The sequence below is a fragment of the Ambystoma mexicanum genome, chromosome 1q (assembly GCF_040938575.1).
Source record: "Ambystoma mexicanum isolate Mex_15411 chromosome 1q, UKY_AmexF1_1, whole genome shotgun sequence".
NCBI classification, from domain to species: Eukaryota; Metazoa; Chordata; class Amphibia; order Caudata; family Ambystomatidae; genus Ambystoma; species Ambystoma mexicanum.
The window spans coordinates 207,900,576-207,926,233 of NC_090922.1; the positions used below are offsets into that span (position 1 = coordinate 207,900,576).

Here is a 25,658-nt window from a genome sequence, read left to right on the forward strand (position 1 = left end):
CAGGTAGATGCCCCCTGGTCCCGGTGCCCAAAAGATAACAGGATAAATACATTTACCAAAATGTGTTGTATGATGTAATTTGTTCAATAAAAACCACAACCTTTTATTGCCAACCACAAGACAATGCCTCAGGTCGTCATTGTGCAACACTAACCAGGGTAATAGGTCAGCCGGCTCTGGCTCCACAGATTATTGCATTCAAGGAGCCATGGTTAAAGAATTGCCTTGGGGGGTCACTGACCTTCCCAAGCAACCTTTTAATCACACAGTTGCTTGGATGCAATGGGCTGCCTGCTGTGTGATGTCCCTTTTATTCCGAAACAGGAGGAGGGCACGGTTAATGGGCTTCCTGCTGCCTGTTAGCTTTTTAGTCAGAAACAAAAGGAGAGGCTGGCCAAACCAGCCCTCCTCTGTTTTCTTAATAAAGGGACATCACACAGCAGGGTTAGCCGATGAGCTGCTCGGTTACACAGCTGACTTCAGGTGTGCGCATTTCGGATTGGAAAAAATAAAAGGCGATGCAACGCTCGGCTAAACGGCTGACTGAGATGGGGTGAGCCCAGGCATGGCCCCAGTACGGAGCCCATCTCAAAGAATGCTGGGGCTTGGCTCCGGCTAGTCCCGGCCCACTTAAAGTTCTGGTGATAACTTTGCAACAGCAGTCCTTTCCTAAACATGCGGACGGTACACTTTATGCTGGTGGATGTTTTGTATTCACTTTCCTGGCTCTAGTAGCGAACTTATTCTCTTTGAATTTTCAACAAACGGGTGTACGCGTGAATGAAAGGCATTTGGACGGGATAAAATAAGTATACTTTTTTTTGTTCTTGGCCCAGCGTGGCAGAAGATGTGGGGTGAGTCCTGGCAGACGTTCGCGCAGCGCTCCGTCTGCTCTGCAGACATAGAGAGTTTTCCCTTGATCCCTTGCAGCAGTGCACGCCTGGCCTGCCAGCAGCCACACCCTCCTCCCTGAACTCCGCTCACAACAGCCTGCCTGCTCTCAGCACCAGTCGCTGCCCGTTGCCGAGAAGCAAGGACCTCGCTTTCCGCTTCTTCTGCCCAGCCAGAGCGAGGTACGTTCTCCCCAGGGATAGTGTCTTGCCCTTATAGAAATGTGTATGCGTGACCTATGACCCCGGATACGTATCTATACGTCCTGCATTGACTTTTCTTCCTCTTCTGTTTGAGCGCTGCATTTTGCTCGTGGTGCGTGGGATACAGTATAACGTTTTCAATATTTGTAAAGTAGAATGTGTTATTGTACATTTACATCAGGAAGGTTTGGAGTCGGGATGTACGCTCCACTCATTTAACATGCACGGACAAGCTGGTATGTAGGTAAGATAGTGCGAGGACGTGCATTCACAGTAAAAAGGGGTGGGGCACGTTTGGTATCTAATCGACCTCCTTTACAAGAAAAGCAGAAGGTTTTTGAACAAATCGAGGAAGGCTGTTCGTTCAGAGTTTAAGACGGGGGTTGGGGTGAAACGTGAAATCAGCATTCGGTTACAGAAAGTGCATCGTCTCTCCCCTCCCAGCCCCCCCCCCCAGCCGTAGAACGTTCTTAAGCTCCGTGAGACTGAGACGTAAAGCGGGGTTGGCTCCATCCTTCCATTGGAGTTGGTTGGACTAAGCACGCTTTTAGCAGTGGCAAAGGAATGCGTTGCAAAAAGACACACTCTAAGAGAGAGGCAACAGATTCCAATGAATGCGCAACCCCACTTTGGGTACCAGCCCAGCTGCATTTCCCCCACCTGCCTATAATTTGGGCCCATCGAGTGCGAGTAGCTTGGGGCACACACAGGAAGACCAGAGATGGCAGGAGCAGCTCGGACAGTATGAAACAGCAGCCTATGTTTCGAAACTCGAATACACCGTCTGCGCCTCTAGTTGCAATCATTCGGGTCAGTGGGTAACGGATTCGTGTTCGCTCTCTCTTTAACACTTTGCTCTGAATCAAAACACAAAGGCACTGTGCATCGGGAATGGTAAAAATAAACATAACTGATCATAACTAATGTTTGTATAGTGCTTGCTACTTTGCTTCACAGAACTGGTGTAGAAATTGGGCGTGTTAATGATGCATAATCTATTAAACCGGCTGGCAGACTCTCCCGCACGTGTTCACCAGAAGTGTGCAGACCTCAGCAACAGGCGACGGAATGCCTGCACCTGAACGTACAGCCATCAGTTAACATTAATGGCTGTAGGGCGGAGGTGCTTCAGATAGATAAGCTATGGTATTAACGCTTGCTTGTGTTCTCTCCTGGGGTAGCCCGTGGCTTAATGGGGGAGGGGAGGAAGCAAACATTGTTATTGATTACATGCAGTGGGGCTTCCCTCAACCAGCAGGGTCCCGCCCGGGATGCTTTGAGGCCAGTCACTGTGCTTAATGTCATTTTGCACGCGGGAGGTGACATCACTATGGCCCTGAGTAATCGGAGGGCTCCGAACACAGACCTTTACCCAATTGTAAGGCCCTCTGCTACGTGTCCCACTCGCTGGCATATTGCTGCTCATGTGTCGTGCATGACAACTGGAGCCAGAGCTGTTTTTTCCCACTGCATGCCGGGATTTGTAGGAACCTACATAGAATGGGAAAAACAAAACTACAGGTCCCAAACTGCAACGTGGAGAACCAGGTCTTGCTCGAGGTGTCGATCATAACGGTGCAACTTGGCAGCTATTTACCCTCCTTCAACCCCACCTCCTCCACACCTTTGCCCAGTGCTCCCTCTGACTCAGAACCCTCATTGTGTTCAGGGATCTGCTCAAAAACTATCTTCTTGGTTCTAGGGAAATTAAAAAGGCCCTGGTGGCCATGTTTCACAGCACCACAAGTGATAAAATGGGAGGTGTCGGGGCAGTTGTCATTTATGCTGATGCTTTGAGGGGGCAGGATTAGTTGTACCCAAAACTAATTTCTGAACACTGATTGGGAGGATTCTGCTCCTGTTTCTTCTTCATTTTTATTGTGTGTTCTCGTTTTGCATTTCAAGTGTGGCAAATCAACTTGCACACGGGCATATCACTGCATGTCTAACATGACTTTGGGCAAACAGAATTCTAAAATATTGCGCTAATACTGGTACATGGTGGATGGTTCTAGACGCAGTGATTAGTAGTTGGGAGTCAATTTTACCCGTCCAAAGTTACTTAAGAATTGTGACGGTAAGTAATGGTGCATAACAAGTTGCATAGTCCACTGATTACTTGCATGTGGTCTGATTATGCATGGTCTTTCACCGTGTCTTGCTAGTATCGTTTTAAAAGCCACCAGTGTTTTTTTTATTCTGCAACACCTCACTTTACTTCTTCGCACTCCTAGGCTTCCATTCACGAGGGGGAGGAACAGAAAGCTACAACTATACACATTTTTCACAACATGGCACTATAACGATTAGTATATGGTTCGGTTGATTTATTATGTGATTTGTAAAAAATGTTAAGTCAACAATACAAAGCAGGGTAATATTTGAGCTGCATTTTTCACTTGTCTGCCAGGACTCCATTCTAGCAATGCCCCCTCAGTGCCACCCTTATTGTGCAGCTGGCCCCTTACCCTGAAATTGTAGCTGAGTGGCCCTCAATTTCCAACGCTGGGTAAATCCAGAGAAAAGCAGGCTTCTAGCACACAGATACTTGGGGTACAGGGAGAGCAGTGGTTGCAGCAGGGGGCAGGATCTACTGGGACCAAAAAAAACATACCCAAGCGGTTTCACTTAAAGACGTGGAGATCCGTTTTGAGAACGTATATGGTTTGAATGCACTCCCTCTACTCCTTACCATATAGATCCTCCAATGGGACCCCAATTACCAGCAAAACAAGAGGTGATGGATGGAAGATTTAGAAGTATTCGCACCCGGGCACGGGCATTCAGCCAATCGGGTGGCTGGAACAGTGGGCGAGAATACACAAAACCTGCATGCTGTTCCAGTACCCGAGGCACTTCCTTAGGCATCTTTTTTTTGTTTTTCAATGCAGGCAGGCAACGGGGAGCCTCTCCCTGTTTCCCCTCCACCCCACTTACCTGCGGGTCCGTTGCATTGCACTCTGGTCCCGCGCTCCTCCCATCTGGCCGCCATAGACATGGAAAGGGGACTTGGTCCTGTTTACGTATGACAGTGGCCATCTTTTTTCTTTTATGTTTCATAGGGAGATCGGCTGCACAAGCAGTGCAGATCTCCCGATGGAAAATTGTGAAAGCCATTTGCACCCCGGACGGACCTGGCCTTTAACGGCCCACAGCCCAAGCTGAGGCCCTCGTTTTGCTTGGACCTGCCTTAGCTCGGGCTGACGGGCCGTTAAAGGCCGCGTCCACCCTCCTGGCACTGCATGAAATCTTTACTCTTAAACCCTGGCATTGCTCTGGGCAACCCTCCAGACCACGTTCTTCGCCTGCCCATAATGCAAAAGATGAACGAGCCGAAATCCCCATGCCCCCCCACCCACCTCCGGGACCAGACACCCTTCCATCAAGGCAGGCATGGTTTATGGAGAAACCCTTACTCGTTTCTTTGACCTCTTTGATTTCCTTTTCACCAGCCTTGCATCAGCCCTTCCCATAATTCACAGGTCTGTTCCTTACCCATGATTCCAGGATGTATAAGTTTTGGGCGTGGCACAATCTTTCGCGGCCGAATTGACCATGGTCAATTCGGCTGTGTAGCCAATTTTGCTGCAGCAAAAACGCCCTAAAAAAAAAAAAACATCACACACAGCCCCCACCCTCTCCCTACTTACCTTTTTGCCGTCCTTGAATGTTTTTACCGTACACTACGTGGGTCGAATCCGACGCCGCAGGGCCCGCTTTTCATTTTCTATTATTTTTTTGTCCCCCGCCTCCAGACCTCCGGAAACAAGGTACATCCCCGCTACCTCCAAAGGCACTCACTTCCAAACATGGGGAACGGGGGACACCACCGCAACCCCCGCTCACCATGTTTGGTAGTAATTACCCAAATTGGTCGTTTCAAAACGAATTTGGCCAGTTGTACCATACGGTCAATTTGAAACGACCAGTTTGGGTGATACCTCATTCCAACCAAAGACAGCGATACTTTACAGAATGACTCCCTGAATATCGTTGGATAGAAAGCGCCAGAGGCCCCTGGTCGCCTCTACTCTGGTCCAGTGTCTTCGAAGTCCTTTTCGAGACGGCAAATATGTCCATCTCTTGACTTCAGAAGAAATGTGTTTCTCACATCCTCTCCCAACGGCCCAAGATGTATTCACTCCAAATGACAATGATGTCATTCTGTGTGGTGTGTGGAATTCTGGAATTTTCGATGATATAATGGCGAGCAGAACAGAAAGATTTCTTATTAAACTTTAAAAGTTAAATGGGATTGTTTGCAGATGTGAGCGTAAGGAGAAGCGCGACGTCCAAAGCGCAACGATGACCCAATAGACGAAGCCTCCAATGTATTTATAGCTTAAAGGCGATGGAGAGGAGGTTCCGAGGCCATCAGCGGCCCAGCAACTCTTTTTGGAAATCAGTCCATGGGATGTCCCAAGCACGCTTCGGAAGGATGAAGCCTCTTTGTAGGTGCACTGATTGCAGGGGTGCCCGTGGGTGGAAAGCCTTTATAGTCTGGGAGGTTGTGCCTCTGTCACGGGAACGTTTTGTGCAGGTTTGGGCTCTAAAGGGGATTGTGTGGAGAGGATGATCGAAGGAGCATGTCAGATTTTTCCTCCACACTGAAACAGTCTGGAGAATTCAGGGTAAAGGGTGAGCTGCGTGGAGAAGGATAGTACACAGAGCTGAAATGAACGCCCCGCCATTACGGAACATGGCCTCTTCAAAGTTGACAGTGATTGGTCTGGGGCAGCAATTGCGGAAGAGAAGAACTCTATGATCAATGGACGCAGGGGGGATCTGGGAGGTGTCAAGGCTGACGGATCAACAGACCACTCGGGACCCTAGGTACAAGGTTCAAACGGGTTCGTTTTACAACTCGCAAAACCAAAAGGTGATGGCTGAAAGGTTTAGAATTAATCTTAACCTCTGGCATTACTCTGGCCAGCCCTCAAGACCATCGTTTTTCAGTCTGCCAAGCCGCTACAGATGGGGAAAGAACATATGGAACCAAGCTGCACAACAAGGCTGAAACATGTCTGGGGTTGCTTGTGTTTCTGTGCAGAGGGGACCTGGCCTAGCACTAAGGGATGGGCTGCTCTGCTCCCATTGGTGGCAGTACCTGACTGATTTGCATATGGCTGGACCCCTTTTGCAGTGGCGCAGACGAGTTAAAAAACGGTGGTGTAGTAGGTTGCCCAGAGCAACGCCAGTGCTTCAGATTTATTCAAAACCATCCACCTATCACTTTTTTAGTTATAATTTTACAACTCGAACAGGCCCAGGGATTGACGTGGACTTGGTCAGTGGATGCAGGGTTTCCAAAAGAAGTCGGAAGTAACTATTCAGCTTGCATGAGAACCGCAGTCAAGCAGTCCATCTCTCCCTTCACTTCCCTGGGGCTCGGCCTACTGGCGGTGAGACTGCCACTCCACGTCCCCTGCCCTTCTTTCTTGGCTTGGTTGGTGCTCGCTGCTGTAGGTCCGCAGGCTCTCCCCACCTGCCAGACTGGTGGGGCCTGGACTTGCTCAGGTGTTGCCACACCTGGGCTGTGTCTGGCCAAAACTCACTGCTGCCAGGGAGCTTAAATATTTATCTCTGGAATGCTGGTTGCCAACTCTGCCGCAGTCATTGACAGCATAGGACAAACAGGCAATCTTCCCACTTTTCTTCCTCTTCTCCCCTTTCATCAGCATCCTACGATGATCGAGTCCTCTTTGCCTAACTTCAATTCTTCCAGGTGTGATGTTTGGCTTTGCATCCCAGTGTGTTCTTTCAGTAGGGTTCTATGTTCTTTCATCGACTGTCATTTTTACGACTGCCTTTATAACGAGTATACAATTATGAAAAAGGACATCCACATTTTCTGGGGGTGGGGGTTCCTGCTCCCAAGGCCCCCCCCACCTATTTTTAACTATTCCTGACCCCCCCAGCCCCTTATCCCCCCCCCCGACCCTCCGAAATTTCGTTGAGCTTTTTCGTAATTCTATACTCATTAAAAAAAGGTAATCGTAAAAATGACTGTCGATGAAAGGACGGTATACCCTCAGTAGGTCTCTTTGATTTTCATTGCTTCCGATTTCTCCCTTAAAGACAATGTGCTCCTTTCTCTCCGCTCTATGCACCCCTCCTTGGATCTCTTTACTCTCTAACACCTTTTCCTTTCACTGTTCTCCTTATCAGCTCTTTCTTTGTTGTCTTTCCGTTCTCTGTTCTCCCTTTCGCATCTGTTCACTTATTCCCTTCTCGCCCTTCAAGTCTTTTCTGCCTTCACTGTTGCTTCTCCATTTCAGATCTACTTCTGCTTTTTGCTCCCTCATCCCACCTCCATAGTTATTTCACCTTCCACCCTCTCTCCTCTCCCCTTTGTGTCTATTCCAACTCTGTTCCTCCCTCCTCTCCACACAGTATCCTTTCCTTTGGCTCTGCTATTCCCTCCTGCTCGCTCTGCTCTGTTCACCTGCCTCCCTTCGTTCGCTCCTTCAAACCCAGCTTACACTGCCTCTCTTATTTGTCACACATCTTCTCTGCAGGGTTCGAAATTGAGGGGAGCTGGGAGCTATCTAGCTCCTGCTTGTAGCCTTGAAGAGCCTGGTTAGGGTTTCTGACACCAACAGAGCTACTTTTGCCTCCCCAAACCAACGGATGCCGAACAAACACACGTATGTAAATGTAACTCTGCATTTGGGACAATCTATAAATGCACATTAGTGTAAGACTATATGATATTTAAAGCTATGGAGCCATAAAAAATTAACAGAATATGTTTGCATCTTACATGGAAGTAAGATGTGCGGATGCTATGTACTAGCACCTTGTTGCCCAGTGGTAGCTCCTGGTAACTGCTTAATCCTGGATACCCAGGAGAATCTTTTAGCTCCTGCTTATCCAATCTCAATTTCGACCCCTGCTCTATCCTCCTCATTTTGTATTAACACAAAGATTTTACACAAAGTTTACACATTTTTCATGTTGACAGTAAATTATGATCAAATAATTGTTCTTTTAGACTGCGTGCATTTGATTGTTTACATATTCAGAGCTTAATTAGCGCAACCTTGGATAAACCCCCCCCCCCTTACAGTTAAGCAATTTCGTCTGGGGACTGTACCATGCAAAGGAGAGAGTAGCAAGCATGAGAGTAGCAAGCATGAGATGCCATTACCAGGGCATTTGAAAGTGCACTTGCCCTATGATGGCAACACCTGGGCATGTGAAGTTCCAGCTTGCGTAGGGCGTGTATCCCAGGCGGAACACCAAGGGTATAGTGGCATTGATTTCCACATTTTGCAGCAAGAAAAAGATCACATGGCGGCCCAGCAAGTGTATGCTCATTTCAGTTCTAGGGAGCGACTGACCTTCAGAATCCCATTTCTGATGCCCCTTTAGTGTCCATCAGTCGCAATGGAATTGGCTTCATGCTAGTGATGTGCGGGGCTCAGAGCCTCTGCTTCTGTGGGCACTGGAGATCAAAACCTGACATGGCTTTTTGGATCACACTTATTTTAAGAAGTGACAAATGGGTAAAATACTTATTTTTTCTTTTTTAAGCCTTTTTGGCATCATTTCAGACTTTTTGGGGCCAAATTTAAAAGTGACACATGTTGTGCCTTTTTTGTTGGTGCAGAATACTATACATTTGGATTGTCAGAATAGGCCAGGACCTAACTGGCCTTGGGTTTCAGTTCAGAGATGCTGAAGGCTGCACGTGGCAAATGATAGTGGCGGCGCCTGTATACACCAAATGGTACCTCTGCATATTATGATTATCTGGTCTACGAGGCTATAACCGGCCTGGTCCTGGAGTAGCTCTGTGCAGGGGCCACACCTGGGGTATAGGAGGCTATAACTGGCCTGGTCCTGGAGTATCTCCGTGCAGGGGCCACACCTGGGGTATATGAGGCTATAACCGGCCTGGTCCTGGAGTATCTCTGTGCAGGGCCACACCTGGGGTATGTGAGGCTATAACCGGCCTGGGCCTGGAGTATCTCCGTGCAGGGGCCACACCTGGGGTATATGAGGCTATAACCGGCCTGGTCCTGGAGTATCTCCGTGCAGGGGCCACACCTGGGGTATGTGAGGCTATAACCAGCCTGGTCCTGGAGTATCTCTGTGCAGGGCCACACCTGGCGTGTAGGAGGCTATAACTGGTCTGGTCCTGGAGTATCTCTGTGCAGGGGCCACACCTCATGTATGTGAGGCTATAACTGGCCTGGTCCTGGAGTATCTCCGTGCAGGGGCCACACCTGGGGTATGTGAGGCTATAACCAGCCTGGTCCTGGAGTATCTCCATGCAGGGCCACACCTGGGGTATATGAGGCTATAACTGGCCTAGTCCTGGAGTATCTCTGTGCAGGGGCCACACCTCATGTATGTGAGGCTATAACTGGCCTGGTCCTGGAGTATCTCCGTGCAGGGGCCACACCTGGGGTATGTGAGGCTATAACCAGCCTGGTCCTGGAGTATCTCCGTGCAGGGCCACACCTGGGAATGTGAGGCTATAACTGGTCGGGTCCTGGAGTATCTCTGGGCAGGGGCCACACCTGGGGTATATGAGCCTATAACCGGCCTGGTCCTGGAGTATCTCCGTGCAGGGGCCACACCTGGGGTATGTGAGCCTATAACCGGCCTGGTCCTGGAGTATCTCCGTGCAGCGGCCACACCTGGGAATGTGAGGCTTTTTATGCACACACAAGGACTGGACTTGCTGTGTGAGGCTGATAATACCGCTCGGCTGGCCTAAGAAGGCAGGGCCCCTGGCATATGTTGCTTCTGCTTTACTGCCTCTGACCTGTCCTTGTGGCCTATAAATGCTGCCCCATGGTTAAAACTATGGTTAACTAATCGTTTCTTCTTTAATGGATTTTTCTTTTTAAGTAAAGCTAAAATGCTTTGGTTTGTTTTTAGATCCGTGATGCCTCTCCCTGAGAGGCCTCGGTTCCAGTGAGGGACTACCCGTGGGCTTTAGAAGCATGCATGCCCCTCTGCTGTTTGTCCCACCGTTTTAGATCTGTCGGTCAGGCTCTTCCCTGGCCAGTGGCCCGACTCCCACAGAATGCGCAGGCTCTCCGCACACGTTTTCGGCTCGCTTAAAGCCCTTGCCTGGAGAGGAGAAATAAAGATAATAATGTGACCAGCTCTCTACACTTCTTTCCCTTTTTCCCCAACAACCTCATTGCACTCCCCTTCCTGCTCTCCCACTTCTGCCCCCTGAGTCTACCTACCTGCATCCTGTTTGTTTATTGTGCTTTGAAGTGGCTTTATGGCACTACGAGGAGGCATCCATGTACGCTCCTCTGCCTCCCTTGCCATTTCCCCACACCACCTTACCTTCACCTGTTGCGCCTTGGTACGGCCTTTGGCAGCAGCCATCTTGCTTCCGCTTACAGCCGAAAGGGTGGCAATGCGCTCGTCTCTAGAACAAAAGACGACGCCGTGCAACACGGGTTCCATTCTCAGCCGGCTGCATAGCAGGTAGAAGCCGCACACTAAGCGCTATATAAATCACCCGCGATTTAGTACAGACTGCTTTCACAGTGAAGACCTTGTGAAACCAGCTCTACTGTGACAAGACCACACAGACCAAGAAGAATACAAACCCACGACTACACACTCAACCCGAGAAGATGGAGTAGTGAGGCTCAAGCCTCGGTATCCAAAAATCACCGCTGATGGATAAAAATCCATCAGCAAGAAGAAGGACAAGTGCTCAGTACAGACTGCTCTGGATGTAGGTTACCATTCAGCCAGACTCTGCCCTTTTGTCAGTTCCTTAAGTGGCACTACAAAATGAGCGGGGAGGGAGTTTTCAAGGGGGGGTGGCCTAAATGCGGGGGTCGCCTGCTGGCCTGTTAAGCCACGCCCCCTTGAGGGTCCCCGGCTCAAAGGGCTACTGGCACCCCTGCCAGGCAGCCTTTTGTAGAGATCAGCACCCTTCTATTGCCTGGCAGGGGACGGCGCCTCGCCTATTCAGCCTTAATGGTGGCGCTGTCCAGGGGAGGGGCAGCGTCACCATTAAGGCTGAAAGGGTGAGGCCTCTGGAAGCTGAGGATTTTTTCCTAAGACTGAAATTCCCCTGATTTAGAAAACAAGGCCTCTGCTTCCAACTCCCTCCCGTTTCTCTCCATAATGGTGGCGCCGGGCAACGGCCATCTCTTGTTTAAAGGGATGCCTTGCAGGTGCGGTGATGCCATTATGGCTGAAAGTCATTTTTTTCTGAAGCCTGAAGCTCTTGCACACGAGCCAGAGCTTCAGGCTTAGAAAACGAGCCTTTTTCGTGTAGCGACTGGTGCTGCCAGGGGAGATTAGTGGGCCCTGGTAGAGGCCCGCCTCAAAAGGAGATTTCGGAGCCGGCCCACTTCTAGCCCTGCCTATTGAGCACTCGAGGCACATTTGGACAAGCCTGCAGCGATGGGAAGCTATACCAGTGACTTCCATGTACAACATGCATTTAACATTCAATCCAACAGGTATATAAACAACTGGATCAGAGATGCAAACTACGGAACTCCTGGAGGAGGCTGGCACTTGGGGGCTGAGCAACGTGACAAGCTTGCGACTGGGGCTCGGTAAGCCAAACTAGCAGCAGGGGGTACTGTGAAAGGTTTGTGCTGTTGCCTGGCACTGCCAGGCTTTGTGGCGCTTACATCGTTGGTGGGCAGGGTGTGGAGCTGCTGGTACTGACTCCCCTTCCCTGTGGGGGGGGGGTCTGGCGGTGGGGGTGCGTTCTGGAATGGCTTTGCCAACGGGCTCCCGGCCTCCCTCCCTCCCCTCCTCCCCTCAGACGTCACCACATTTTAGTGTCTGCTCGAGGTCTTCGCTATCTCCTCGGCAGGCAGTATATTTAGCCCGTAGTGCGTCCTTGTCCCGGGATACCCAGGGAATGCGGCGGCGTGACAGCAGTCACCGAAGGGGGCGCACGCTGCAGGGGATCTCGTGACATCACAGTGCAGTACAATTTGGGAAAGCCTGGGGCCCCCGAAAATAAATACTCCTCTTTACCTACGTGTGTTGCGTCTAGAGCCTCAATATCGTGGGGAGACGCAGCTTAGCTGCACCTCACGGTGAGTGGTTGACCACATTTGAGAGATGTGGGCCTTCCACTGACGTTCTCGCGTGAAAGGTCTCCACACCCACCGCTCACCGGCATAGGATTGTGCATTGTTGCATGGAGCCCAGAAGTAACACCAAATGACAAGTGTTAAACAAGGTAAGTGTGTGTTGGGGTGCTGCAGGGGTCAAGTCCTAAAAATAAAAGTGGGGGGAAGTCATCAACAAACGCAATTGGGATGCGATGTCGCCAGAAAATAGCATGTCAAGGAGAAATATGCAAATTTATTAAATTGGGTTTGCATAACCACCCAAATTGCACAAGACGAATGGCACTTGCCTTTCATAAGATCAACCCACAAAACCAAGAGAGGATACTGTCTTCTGATAGAGTTTTTGGAAACGTTATAAGGTGAGCATGTTTTAAACTCCAAGAACCAATACAGATGTTTCCCTGGAAATTGTAGTACAGAAATGGGACATTTCACCTTTAGTTGTTGGTGACCTTTCATCAGGTTACATAGCGCAGCGGTGAAATCTCCGGCCTGCAAGCAAACCTGACGATTGCAGTACTAGGTCAGCTTTAATTCATAAATTCAAGGAAGGCTTTCAATGTTTCTCATCTTAGTTCGGGGGGAGGTTGGGGGGGGACTGAGTGCACCCTCTGAAAAAAGTGGGTGGACTCCGTGTACCCGTGGCTTTTGCCACGCTCATCTGTAATCCTTCTGCACGCTCCCGAGTGCCCTAAACTCTGGTCAAGTTCCCAGGCTGGTGGTGTGACCTCGCATCGCAGAAGGGCATGCATGCATCGCCAAAGTCCCAGAACTGTTTGATTTTCACCGAGGAAGACGAGAATGTGCTGCACGTTTGCACGTTTGGGGGAGTGCGCAGAAAGACCGTTTGGGCGGGGACCAGCCTCGGACTCCTTATCTAGAATGTTTCCCTCTCCGGAGGGATTCCCGGCCCTGCTGGGTGGAGAAGGCGGGGGTGTCATTTTGGGAATTCCTCGGTGGCCGCATTTATTTATTATAAACCATCCCCGCGAGGCCGGGCTGTGCTTGCCATATAAGGGCCGGGCGCTGCTCCTGGCGCTGCTCTCGCCCCCCGCCCCTCCCCGCTCCCCGCGCAGCCCCGCTGGCCCCTGTATAAACTCTCGCGTCTGTTTACACGTCCCGCTGGAATCTCGGCGTGGAGGCGTTAGAGAGGTTGGTCCTTGGCGTTTCCCGCAGACCCACTGTGTTATATAACTGGCCGTCCATTTCATCCAGCTGCGCCGCGTTTTTGACAACCCATCCTGGCAGTGACGTCAATTAATGTTAGTGGGGCAGAGGGCAAACGGGGGTGGAGGCAGGGGAGTATCCAGCATTGAAAAAGTGTGAAGGGGGTGTGTGTGTGGGGGGGGGGGTGGTTTAGGGAGGATGGGTGGGGACGAACCATGAAAACGTCCTGCTACCCTCTCCTTCCCCCCACAAATGCAGTACAAGTAATTCCATATGGTCTCGTTCGCTCCCACAAACCGCCCACCCCTGCCCCAATCTACTTTTTTGGTAACATTACTGGCTAATGGCACTTTAACACCACAAACCCCCCCCCCAAAAAAAAAACTGCAGAATCGTTACAGATGCAGTGAACTCGTCTATTAGAGCTCTGTTCAAACGTACCTTGCATATGGATTGCACCAACAGAAATTACTTCACAGAAAAGGCCATTGCAAGGAGCATCATCAGCCTTTGATACTTAAGGCAGGGCTGGCCTTAGCGGCAGCAGCACCCTGGGCAGAATTGGCACCCGCCTCCCTGCGCAGCCGTGGTTAACAGGGGGAAGGCTGTTGGGGGGGGGGGGGCAGGAGCGAGACATTTTTTAAACTCCCCGCTCCGGTGCCTGGCTGGGAGTTAATCGCTAGAATAGGGCGCTCATGCATATACATGGGAGCCCTATTCCAATGAAAACCGCCTCGCTCCTTCGTCAGAGCGGGGAGGTAATCTTCTGAATAGGGCGCTGATGCAAAGCGGCAGGTGTTTTGGGGCTCCTGAGGTGTCCTTTTTAGAATGTTAGGGTTCCACTGAATCGGTTTTTGTGGAAATTGTGAGGTAGTGTATTGTGTGCGACAGGCAGACAAGTTAGGGGAGCCTGTGTTCCAATATCCAAGGTGGTGTTGATTATTAAGTGTTGTGCACAAGAGTTTTGCACGTCAGTGAGGCTGACCCAGAATGGGTAAGTCTCTATCGGGTCCTGCTTGAGAGGGTGGCACACTGATTAGTCTTTGCGTCCAGATTTATGACGGCTGTTATGTTGTTAAAATCCAAGTGGCGCATGGCAATGGGAGTCGGAGGACCCTGTCGGTTCATCTGAGTGGTTCTGGTGGGCCTTACGAGTACCAGTCTAGGGTATCACTACAAAATACCCCCACCAAAAATATCACTTTACATATGGCCGTTTGTCTCGCCATAGGCAATATTTTTTGTGGGGATATTTTGTGGGTGCGGGGGTGTCCCCCCGCACATTTTAAAATAATGCAGAGGTTGCAGGGGTTTCCCCCTCAGGGCCATGAGTCAATATTGCCACAAAAATATGGCGATATTTTTGTATCAATATTTTTGCGGGGATATTAACACATGGAATCCCAGACTAGGGTAGCTTGAGGTTGAACGTGCTCCTTGGTCCGGTCCTTATAGGGTTGTAGCCAGGTTTTTGATAGATTTTCCCAAGACTAGGTATCCGTCCTCTTTGCAGAGTCACCTGGGCATTGTGTTCCATAGTTTGGTTGATAGGAAAGGGAATGAGGATCTTCAAGGCACTCGATTGGTCAGCTTCAGAAGGATGAAGGGCCAAGCGCACCCCTGCCAGAATTCCAATGTGTAACTTTAGGTTGCACTCGGAGTTCCGAGATGAAGTTGTGATTAGTCTGAAATAATGCAGCCAGAGATCCTTGGTTTGAAAAAACGTTGCCCACACTCGCCCTGCACTGCCAACCCCATTCTGACTCCTGAATAAAGCGTCCTCTTTCAAACTTGGGGCTTGGCTAACTCGCATGAATCCTGGCCTCAGGACCGCAAATAACCTGCAAAAAACTACAACCTGCCTCGGAATGAGGTCCACTTTGGAAGAACAAGTTACTCCAGCATCGTTAAAGCATAAACATTGGCTACGTTTTGGGTGTAGGTGCGTTAGCTGCATGGAAATAAAAATGTTGCCAAAAACTGAAATTACAATAGATAAGAATTGTGGTAAGGGGAAGGTGCAGTTTGCAATTTCCGTACCTATTTTCTGTGAGCAAAGCTTTTCTCCTGCCCGTGCGCGCATGTTGGCTGTGCGGCACTAAACCTAATTTTTCCTGTTGGAGGTTCGGGCAGGGGCACTTGCAGTAATCCTGCCTATGCAGCAATGAATGATATCTTTTGTGAGGTGAGCTCTTCTGCCCCCAAACTACCGCTTAAGGTTGTATCTTGCTTTTTATGTGCATATTGATTGTTACAAAATATTTGAAGTTGTGGGTCAGCGGAGGTGAGGGGGCCGACTAGAGTGACCACATAACTAAGTGTCACAGACACACCTTTTTCCTTCCTTTATTGAGCCCTGGAACAATACCAAGAATATGGGCAAACAGCTCTGGGCACTAACCCACTGCTGCTTCTTTACACAATGTATAATAATGGCCAGGAGGAAAAGCTGTTGAGTTGTGCCCAGTAAGGGCACAGATTTTCGGGTCCTTGCTTTCGGGACACTTCAGTCGGCGTCTTTGTACTGGCATGTAGTTTTCATTTTAGACTATTAAGCCATGTTTACAAGTGCTATGTCATGATGAGAAATGGTTTACCATCTCACACGTGACATGCTCTAATTTGAGATGTCTTTTAATCTTCTCGGTGGGTTAAATATGCGATAGTTACCTGCACTTAGTTGTCGTTTGAAGGCATGCAGCTTGTTTTGTATGATGTGCATACAAGCAAGAGACTGGATACCTTTAAGGCGAAAACGACACTCATAGTACACATAATAGTTTGCACTCAGCAAGAGAATGTGTTCTTTTAACTGAAACAGACATCACCCCGGGTTCAGCTTCAAATAATATACAGCTAGAGATGGTGTTTAGCAGAATGACATCCTACAGCTGCACTTCAAATAATATGTAGTCAAAAGCAGTCAGTTTAAATGAAGAGATTTCACTCCTTGCCCGGTTCCAAATGATAGGTAGTCCAAGGCATTCTGTTTAATGGATGAGAACACCCAGAGGCTTGTGAGGACATCTGTATGTTGTCGGTGGAACTGTACTCTTAAATATCCCTGATGGTTTGTGGGGACATCTGGATGTTGTAGGTGGAATTGCAGCCGTTGCTCTCCATAATTGTTTGTCAGGACGTTAAAAACATATTACGAATTCAATCTTAGTACCATCGCTTCCTATATTGTCATAAAAAGTACTGAATTGCTAAGCGCTGTCTGTTGTCAGTTACACGTGGTGGTGGAGGGTGGCAGCAAAAGAGTTAATCTGAAGTGCACAGAGAATGCAGGTGATAAGGCGGCTTTCCTCGCCATCACATGCATCCCACAGTTCAGGGTCCAAACATCAGAGCTGCCGGCAGCCCGCTCCTCAGGCACGCACAGGCTCCTTCTCATATGTGAAACTCCATCCCAAACACTCGGAGAGAAAGAAGTTTACACTGTGTCCCAGCAGAAAGGAGGAAATGGCATACCCTGCCAAAGCAGAAAATGAAAAATGCCTGTTCGCTTGACTGTGCCGGCGAGGAATCCAGCGCTCGCTTCTCCACAGCCTTTCACCTCAATCCAGAGGCATTCCTCTGGACTTTGCTGCGCTGCCTGCACTCATTAAGTTTCACATCAAATGTGAAAGCGCTGCGTTTCACGTCTCTGCCCGTGAAATGCCCCAGAACTCCTGATGCCAACTTAAAGCCGAAGGTGCTAGTTATACCCAGCTTGCGTTCTCACATGCACATTGTTCCCAGAATCCTATTGTGTTCCTGAAATGAAGTAAACACGCATGTCAAATGTATAAATGCTCCTACAGCTCAGCACAAGCCAATTTAACAGGTCGCTGTGCAGCAGCATAGGGTGGTTGCTGAGCCATTTTCTAAATAAAAACGCACATTTGCAAAATTGATTTCATTCTATGAATGAATAAAGCCATGGGTTAATTGGCAGAACCTGTTTTTCCCCAAAGGAGCACAGAGGCAAACTGGTTTTCATATTTAAGTAAAATCAAAACAAGCTCCCAAAATGCAAATTACTTTACCTATTTTAAACAATGTATCATTTTATTTGGAAGATGCATGGTATCTTTCCCATTCAAAGATGGCCGACTTGTTTCCAGAGAGCTTCCTTAGAGACAGTCATCCAAGATGGCTGTCTCCATGGAAGAACTCAAACAAAATCAAAGAGTTTCTGAGATGGGCAGGAATGGGTGGGATTAGCCGTAGGGATTACAATGACTAGGGACAGGAAATGGGAGGGATTACAACTGTGTATCCCTCCTCGAATGTATCTCCATTTGAAAAGCATTACAGATCCTCATTCAAAGCCCATATTTGAAGCTCTTCTGTTAATGACAATAGTTTCGGCTTTAAAGGTAGCGCTTTTAGCGCCACCTAAATAGTTCAAACTAAAAAAGGTGCTGTAAAATGCTGCTTACCCATACTTGAGGCGAGGGTGGGGGACATTTCTTCCCCCATAGTTATAATCAAAAGTTGGCTTCCATGAAACCACAGATAGGTTCCCTAAGAACTGCTGTTTGGATAATAAAAGTATTTTCTTTTGATTGGGTATTTTCACAAACAAATAACCCCTTGAAGATATATACTCTGCCATAAATCTAAAAAGGAAGGGCACGCAAATTGCAGGATATTTGGGCGGAGAATCCAACAAAAAACGAAACCCAGCTTTAAAAAAAACCTCTGGAATTTGAGTTTACTTTAAAATATATTTTTTTACTGTTGCATATTAGTTTGTAAGCAGAACATTTAGCAAAAAAAAACCAGCATGCACGTGGGAAGCCTGCTTTTAACATAGATTGGCTCCACCCCAATGATTTCATGGCCCATCTATTACTGTGGTGTCGTCTTCAGGCCAGAAGAAAGAACAGGCTCAGCAAATAAAGGTATTGTAAACGCGTGTGATTGACTGCTAGACACAGGAGCATCTTTAGGACCCATGCTAGTGTTCTTTTTCGTTTAGGGGGGGACAGGCTACCAACTAGGGGGGGCGCAACAGCAATTAGGAGTAATTGCCCCTTTGCTCCCCCCTGGGAACCTGCATGCCCCATCTTTCCACAGCACACTTCGCCTAGTCCAATGTTCTCAGTCACAGAGTGTGAACCACCCAGCTGTGTGGCTTTGGACGGTGAGTCTAGTCCTGTTGTCTAAGAAATTACCCACCTAGACTACAGCAAGTTTATAAGTCATTTCGAAAAAATGCCCCCTTTTTCAGGCTGGGCGATATTGCAATTTATTTTGGTTTTCCTCTTTTGAAAATTGTTTTGCTTCCCTGGGGTGTTTCACCCCTTTCCATTTTCTTCCCCAGCCTCACCCTTTTACACTAACCCTTTTCACGACGGTCCCCAATTTTGTTTAGTAAATTTTTCGATTTTTTTTTTTTTTTTTTTTTTTTTTTTTTTTTTTTTTTTTTAATTTATTTTTATTTTTTTTTAACTGATGTTTTGTAGGAGATGGATGGACTTGCCTGGAACGGGACTAAATCGTGTCATCAACAGGTCATCTGGCATGCATAGGAGAATGAAAGCAAAGAAGGCCTTTCAAACTCCACAATCAGACTCTTTTGGACATTGTTTCATTTAATTCTTTTTTCCAGTGCCGAATTTGGGATTTTCGGCAATTACCGTTTATTGAGTTTAGACCAAGCCTTGAGAAGCAATGGAGCGCTTCACTGAGGTATACAACAGTACAGATGCATAACAGAGCACTTTTCAGAGGTAACAACAGAACAGATGTACAGCGGGGATACGATACAGAGGGGCACAGGGGTGGATGGCGTCTTGCGAGTGAGGTGGCGCCCGCGCAACGCGATCGCCTAAGTGTTGAGGAGGAGAGATTCCTCGAAGAGGTGGGTCTCGAGTTCTTTTCTGAATTGTAGGACTGAGTCTGATGCTGATGGGGAGGATGTTGCATAGTCTTGGGGCGTTGTCAAAGAAGGCTTGTTTTCTGGTCCTTTCCTTTTTGTAGTGTTGGATTTCAAGCCGGCACGTGTTCTGGCTTCTGATTGTGCACTGTCCGCCAGAGATGCCGAGTTTCTCAGCGAGGTATCTGGGTGCCTTATGGGATACTGCCTTATAGATGATGCAGCAAGACTTGAAGGTGATTCGTGCGTGCAGTGGGAGCCAGTGAGGGTTGATGAGGGCCGGGGTAATGTGTTTGTATCTATGTAGACCCTTTATGAGGAATGTGGACGCATGTAGGATATTTCCCAGGAGCACAAGGAAGGACAACGGGAGGCCTTCGAGGAGGGCATTGCCCCCACTCAGGTGGGATAGTTCCAGTGCTTGAATGGTGGATCTAAAGCTGTCCAGCAGGAGGAATGGCTTGACTTTCCACAGAAGGGAGAGCCGTTACCAAGCTGTCTGTTTTCTTAGTTATGTGTACCATGAAGGAGAGGTGTTTGTCAATGTGAAACCCGAGGGACTTGACACAGGAGGTGAGCTCAGGTCTCAAGCCTTTAGGGTTCATGGTTGATGGCCAGGTCTGAATGTCTGGGTGTTCGGTGTTGTTGGTGAGGAGTAGGAATTCGGTTTTGGAGGGATTGAGCTTCAAGTGTGCACTGGACATCAAGACTGGATCAATCATAGGCAGGTTTTGAGCCTGTGGATGTCCATGATGGAGTTGATATTGAGGTATAGCTGTGTTTCGTCAGCATATTGGTGGATGTGATTGTTGTGTGTTGCTAGGAGGGCTCCCAGCAGCTCCATGTATAGATTGAAGATCACTGGGGAGAGGATGGAACCCAGCAGGACTCCACAGGTGACCTGTAGCATTGGTGATCTACAGAGTCCATCTGAACAAACCGCTGGCAGTTGGCAAGGTAAGGCTTGAACCAGTGCAGGACAAGGTTGCTGATCCCCATGCGCTGGTGTAGGATGCCTGTGAGCGCCTGGTAGTCTACTGTGTTGAAAGCAGTTAAGAGATTGAGTAGAACCAGGTGGCAGGGGTGGCCGTCGTCAAGTATGTTGAGGGAGTCGACCACCTGTATGTTTGACGTCTCCGTGCGGCATCTGAACTTGGATTGGTAGGTTTGGAGAAGACTGTTGGTGTTGCTGCAGTTGCACGACTACCACTGTCTCGGTGATCTTACTTAGGAAGGGAAGATGGGGTGATAGTCACCTAGGTTGTCGGGATCCAGAGTGGATTTCTTTAGTAGAGGGAGGATTTTCCCTATCTTTAGGTTCAATGGGAAGCTGCCTTAAGTTAGGGATCAGTTGATGATCACCCGATAGGGGAAGAGAGCTTCTGCCGCAACAATCACTTCTTTGGTCGTAGAGACCTATACCATGACATTCCTACAGTCCAGTTCATCAGCTATGCGCAAGACAGTCCTTAGTGCCCCAAGGCCATGTAAATGCCAGACAAGCACTTTATAAATCCCATGAATCAAAGCATAACAACATTTCTTGGTCCAATGCCAATGGAAACTACACTTGACAACCGTCTTGAAATGCGGCCATTGGTAGGCAGTATCTCTTCATTTCTATGTGTTTGTTAATGCTCCTGCCTCGCTACCACTGCCTACCCACCTTTTTGTTGTGACCATATTCCACGCTCCAGAACCGAAGAATACTTCTATGCCTACTTTTGCAATGGAAGCTTCAATAAATGTCGGCTGACCTGACCCTCTTATGATAATTACCTTATACTGTGAACGCTTCTCGTTCTATAGGTCTTCTGTATCATTAACTCTCCTTCGCACCAGGGAAAGGCGGTCTGGCCAATTAGAATCCACCTTTCCTGGGCGTCATTCTGCCGTCACCGGCCGCAGAGGTTGAAGAAAAAAAGTGCAAACAAAAACCACTGTCATTAAAATAGGAAAGGGACTGGATTCCATTTCGGATGGCGGCGGCCATTTTTAAATATGTTTTTCATGGTGTGCTTGCGCTGACCTCATCTCTCGCCAGAATAAAAAAAGAAAACTATCAGCACCCCGCGAAATCCTGGGGTGCAAATAGCTTTCCACGCTATAAAGCTGTCATTCTTTTGAACTTTTTCTTCTTCCAAAGGGAGATGTGCTCTGCGCAGAGCACATCTCCCGTCGGAAGACAAACAAAAATAAAACTACATGCACCCAAGGTAATCCCAAGGTGCGAGTAACTTTCACTCCCCGGCGGCGGAGCGGACACAGGATTTAACGGCCCGCCAGCCTGAGCTTTGTAGGCCCTTTTGCTCAGGCCGACAAAGCTCGGGCTGGTGGGCCGTTAAATCCCATGTCCACCCCGCCGCCGGGGCATGAAAGTTATATTAATGCCAAAACTCTTGAATTTCCCCACCTCTTGGTGGTTGTATTAACTCTTGCCACCCCTCCATTCTTTAGAGTCCATCTCGTACCTTCTGTCGCTATTTTGCACATCCCACCCTGCATTACATCAATGGTATTCAACATATTTGCCAGTGTTGGGACTATTGTCCAACTCCACTGTCTCCTTGTCTATATACCATTTGATTCCTCCCAATGGTTTAATTTCCCATGCAATGGCCACTTGCGCATCAACACCTTCCCATGGCAAAGGCACGTATGCTCCCAGAATGCCTTCTGGGCAAAAAGCAGTTTTCTTAACCAATTGTTTTTCAATGAATGACTACCGCAATGTGGACATACTACAATGACGTCAAGCAAATCTACTTCTCGGGGGTGCGTAAGGGGCCGCGTGGGTTTGTGTGGAATGCCAAATCTGTAGAAGATGGCTGCTTGGTGCAGTGCCATGTGCGCCTTAGCAGCAGTGGCCTCTTCCTAAGTAGATTAAAGTGAGGTGTGTGCAGCACCCTCTTCCATTTCTCACCCATGCACACACCCTACAGCAACCCTACTCCTGTCATGGAAGGCCACTCTTATCTCTATTTATAAAGTAGCTTAATGGGGCACCCAGGTCAGACAAGTCAAGGATTGAGAAGTATGCAGACTGTGGTGTGCAGTACCCTAGAATAGATATGGGAGAAGGAAAGGAATGTTTAAACCTGTGATAAAAATAGCAGGATTATACTATGGAATGTCATCTGTAGGAATGCCTTCCCATGTACCGGTGATGATAGAATGTGTCTTAGGTCAGCAATGCAAGTGCAACCTTCTGGATGAAGAATTTGCTGGTGCCAGGCGTTCAGCAATGAAGTCCTCGTGTCCTGGCAACGTAATGGGCAAACCCCCAGCACCAAAATACAATCGGAAACCCACCGACGGCTAACAAAGTATGTTCGGGGGTGGGTGGGGGGGTGGTACGAGGCACAGAAAATGGCCAGCCCAGAACAACTGTGCAGATGAAACCGCTCTGAAGTATTTGAGCTCGTCTTAGTCTGAGGCAGAGCAATTACTATATTTCTGAATCCTGGACTGGTGGGAATGTATTACAGTATGTGTTGCTTTGAACTCGTATTACTGCCCTCGGGGCACTTGAGCATGCGATACAGGTCGAGGTGAAGTTGGGACAAAGGGAAGGAGTGTGACGGGTGTCAGTGGGAGGGGAAAATTGGCAGATCACCTTAAAAAAAGCAGGCCTCAGAATTTGCACTTTCCACTAGCTAGTGATAATTGACTCTTGGTAAGTAAGAAAGTGTGCAGAGAATGATGGGGCAAGTGACTTCTTTTTTTTTAATGCCTGGCTAGTAGCTTGCAACCTTAAGGTCAACAGAAAGCTCTGCATGGCGTGAGTTGTAAATCGGAATACTGCGAGAATGGGATTAGAGCCGAGCGGCCCCAAGGAAGTGGTCATTAAGATGTCTGTAGAAAGGCCCTTCTTGTTCCTTGGCTGTGCCGCAAAGGGATACACTCGTAGAACCCAGCAATGAAGTAAGTTGGAGGGAGAGTTGAGGGAGCTGCCAGGGACATGCAATAGTCAACATGGGAAATCCAGTTTCATGGAAGGCCTGGGGGCCGGGCTGAGAGAGCCTTGTATCCTGCGCTGGCCATGCCTGACCCTAGGATTCTGGATGGCTTCACTTGCTTCTGTCCCACTGAACTTCGCCCGGTGAACATTGAGAGTGAATCCTTGCACATGTGTGGTGTTCCCTGCCATTGGGTGTTAGGGAGGCAGAAGGCAGCAAGTGTGAGTATCATGTCGAAGGCCTCCTCGGAGGCACAGCCTTTTTTCCCCTCAATTGCTAATGTGAGTGTCACCATTCAGATTATCTGCCTTGGTTGAAACTTGGTAGGCTCTATAGCTGGGGTCTGCATTCATTGGCTCTCAAGATCTTTTGGACTAAAACTCCAATCTGCCCTCGTCGGCATAAACAATGGTGAGGGATCAGTGGAGTCATAGTCCAAATCCTCTGCAGAACTGCAGGTTGCAGCCCCCTGTTCTGCCTGAATGAAAGGGCGTCTGGGGCGTCAATGGAGCATCTTCTGGTAACATGACCCTAACCGGGACACATCCTATATTAAGCGTCATTACACAGTGTACATGAGGCCACCACATCCAATTCTGTACAGGACTCCTCCACCTGAGGCTCCAAGAGCACACACTTGCCGCATACGTTGGGCTCCATCAGAGGCTGTAGCTCCAAATCCTCAGGATGGATATGTGAAACTAAGGGTAGAACTCCCCAAGCCTCGGTGTAAATTGGGTGTATCTGATGTGAGTCGCAGGCATGTATGGCCTGCGTGAAAAGCAAACATAAGGCTGTGCTACACCTGCCACCATGAGAGGGCTCTATGGGCCCACCTGAAAAGCTGCAATGCCCACCTGACTATCTGGCAACCGCATGGCTCAAGTGTTTGCAACGTTTGGCTCTCCAGATGTTCAGTTCCAGCACTCACATCAGCATAGCGAATGGCAGGAGGTTATTAGAGCAGTGGGTAACATCTGGTGATCCACAGGTTGCAGACCCCTACGCCAACTGTATGACCTTTGTTGGTCATAGGATAAGATGATGGAAAGCTGTGGCTCTTTAAACATGCAATTGGCCTCATTACAAGTATGGAGGTAGCCATGCCGCTATTAGTGTCATGGCTACCCCCATACCAGGTACCGGGTCTGGGTTCCCGGAATGGTGAAGTACTGGGACATTCCGATCTTGGTGGGCCTGGTAATTCCCCTTCCTGGGAATCCGGACCCGGTACATCCCCATTCCCATTCAATCCCCCATAGGGCTGAATGGGAATGGGGAGGATGCAAACAACGGGCCTGTCAATGACGGGCCCGTTGTTTGCATCCTGGTCTGCTTGCAGGACTCGCTACCAGGCGTCCTTAGCGGGTCCCGCGAGGAGACCTCGTAATGGGGCGGTAGAGGGATAACTGGGCCGGCATCTCTACCGGCCCCGTTAAACCTCTACCTCCTAATGAGGCCTAATATATCTAAGGGTTTATATTCAAGGACATTCGATAGTTCAGAAAATGCCCTTAGGTCTACGTCTTTGCGGTTGTAAAAGCACCTGGAAGTGGGTTGGGTGTTTTGCGGTTTTGCTCTTCACTGGTTAGGTCTATTTATTAAGAAAATATTACAGACCCTCACAGTGGATGGCAGAGGTTCTCTTCCTGCTGCTGGATTGGATACATTGTTGGCTGCAGTCGGACCACCCAAATTATGTCCTGTCTGACCACATTGTGGGTTCAACTTCATCAGCCCGTGCTTCGGTTTCCTCATCTTCCAAGTAAAAGGCATTGCTGTGTTGTCCCCTGCATAAAAGTAAAAGTTGCTGGTCGGCACCTGAAATGTTCATAGATTGCGTCAAAGGGTCACTTCAGAAAGTTGTAAGATGTAGTAGACCCAAGCTACTCCTCAATGATGACACCCAACAAGACCGAAACATGTCTGGGGATGCTTGTGGTCTCGTGCAGAAGGGATATGAACTAGCCGTTCGGGCGTGGGACCCAGCTCGATTTGCATATCCTTCTGTAATGGCTCGGCAGGCTGAAAAACGATTGTCTGGAGGTTTGCCCAGAGCCGTGCCTGTGGTTATGATTTATTCAGAACCTTCCAGCCATCACCTTTTGGTTTTGCTGTAGTAGACCATCATGCATGAACCACATTGAAGATGTAATGGAACATGCGCTATAACCATATACCAAATCTAGTCACGGGTGGAGCACCTAAAGCTGCTCTGCGTGGGTTAACGGAGGTGAATGCAAGGTGCACTGTGTTGCAGATTCATGCAAGGTGTAGTGTCTCACTGCTTTTGTAGGTTCATGCAAGGTGCAGTGTGTCACTGCTTGTGTTGGTTCATGCAAGGTGCAGTGCATCACTGCTTGTGTAGGTTCATGCAAGGTGCAGTGTGTTGCAGGTTCATGCAAGGTGTAGTGTTTCGCTGCTTGTGTTGGTTCATGCAAGGTGCAGTGTTTCGCTGCTTGTGTTGGTTCATGCAAGGTGC

At 48.7% G+C, this 25,658-nt stretch overlaps 1 protein-coding gene across 2 annotated transcripts in view; it reads left to right on the plus strand.

Annotated features, from left to right (window-relative positions):
• Positions 1 to 919: 919 nt before the first annotated feature.
• Positions 920 to 25,658, plus strand: part of MYADM (myeloid associated differentiation marker) — a 90,889-nt gene continuing 66,150 nt past the window's right edge. The window contains exon 1 of one of the 2 annotated variants that reach the window (XM_069637359.1): positions 920 to 1,073. The gene's annotated coding sequence lies outside the window, so the exon portion shown is untranslated. Of the gene's footprint in view, positions 1,074 to 7,616; positions 7,742 to 25,658 lie in introns of those variants that run through there. The other variant, XM_069637364.1, reaches the window with a different exon arrangement.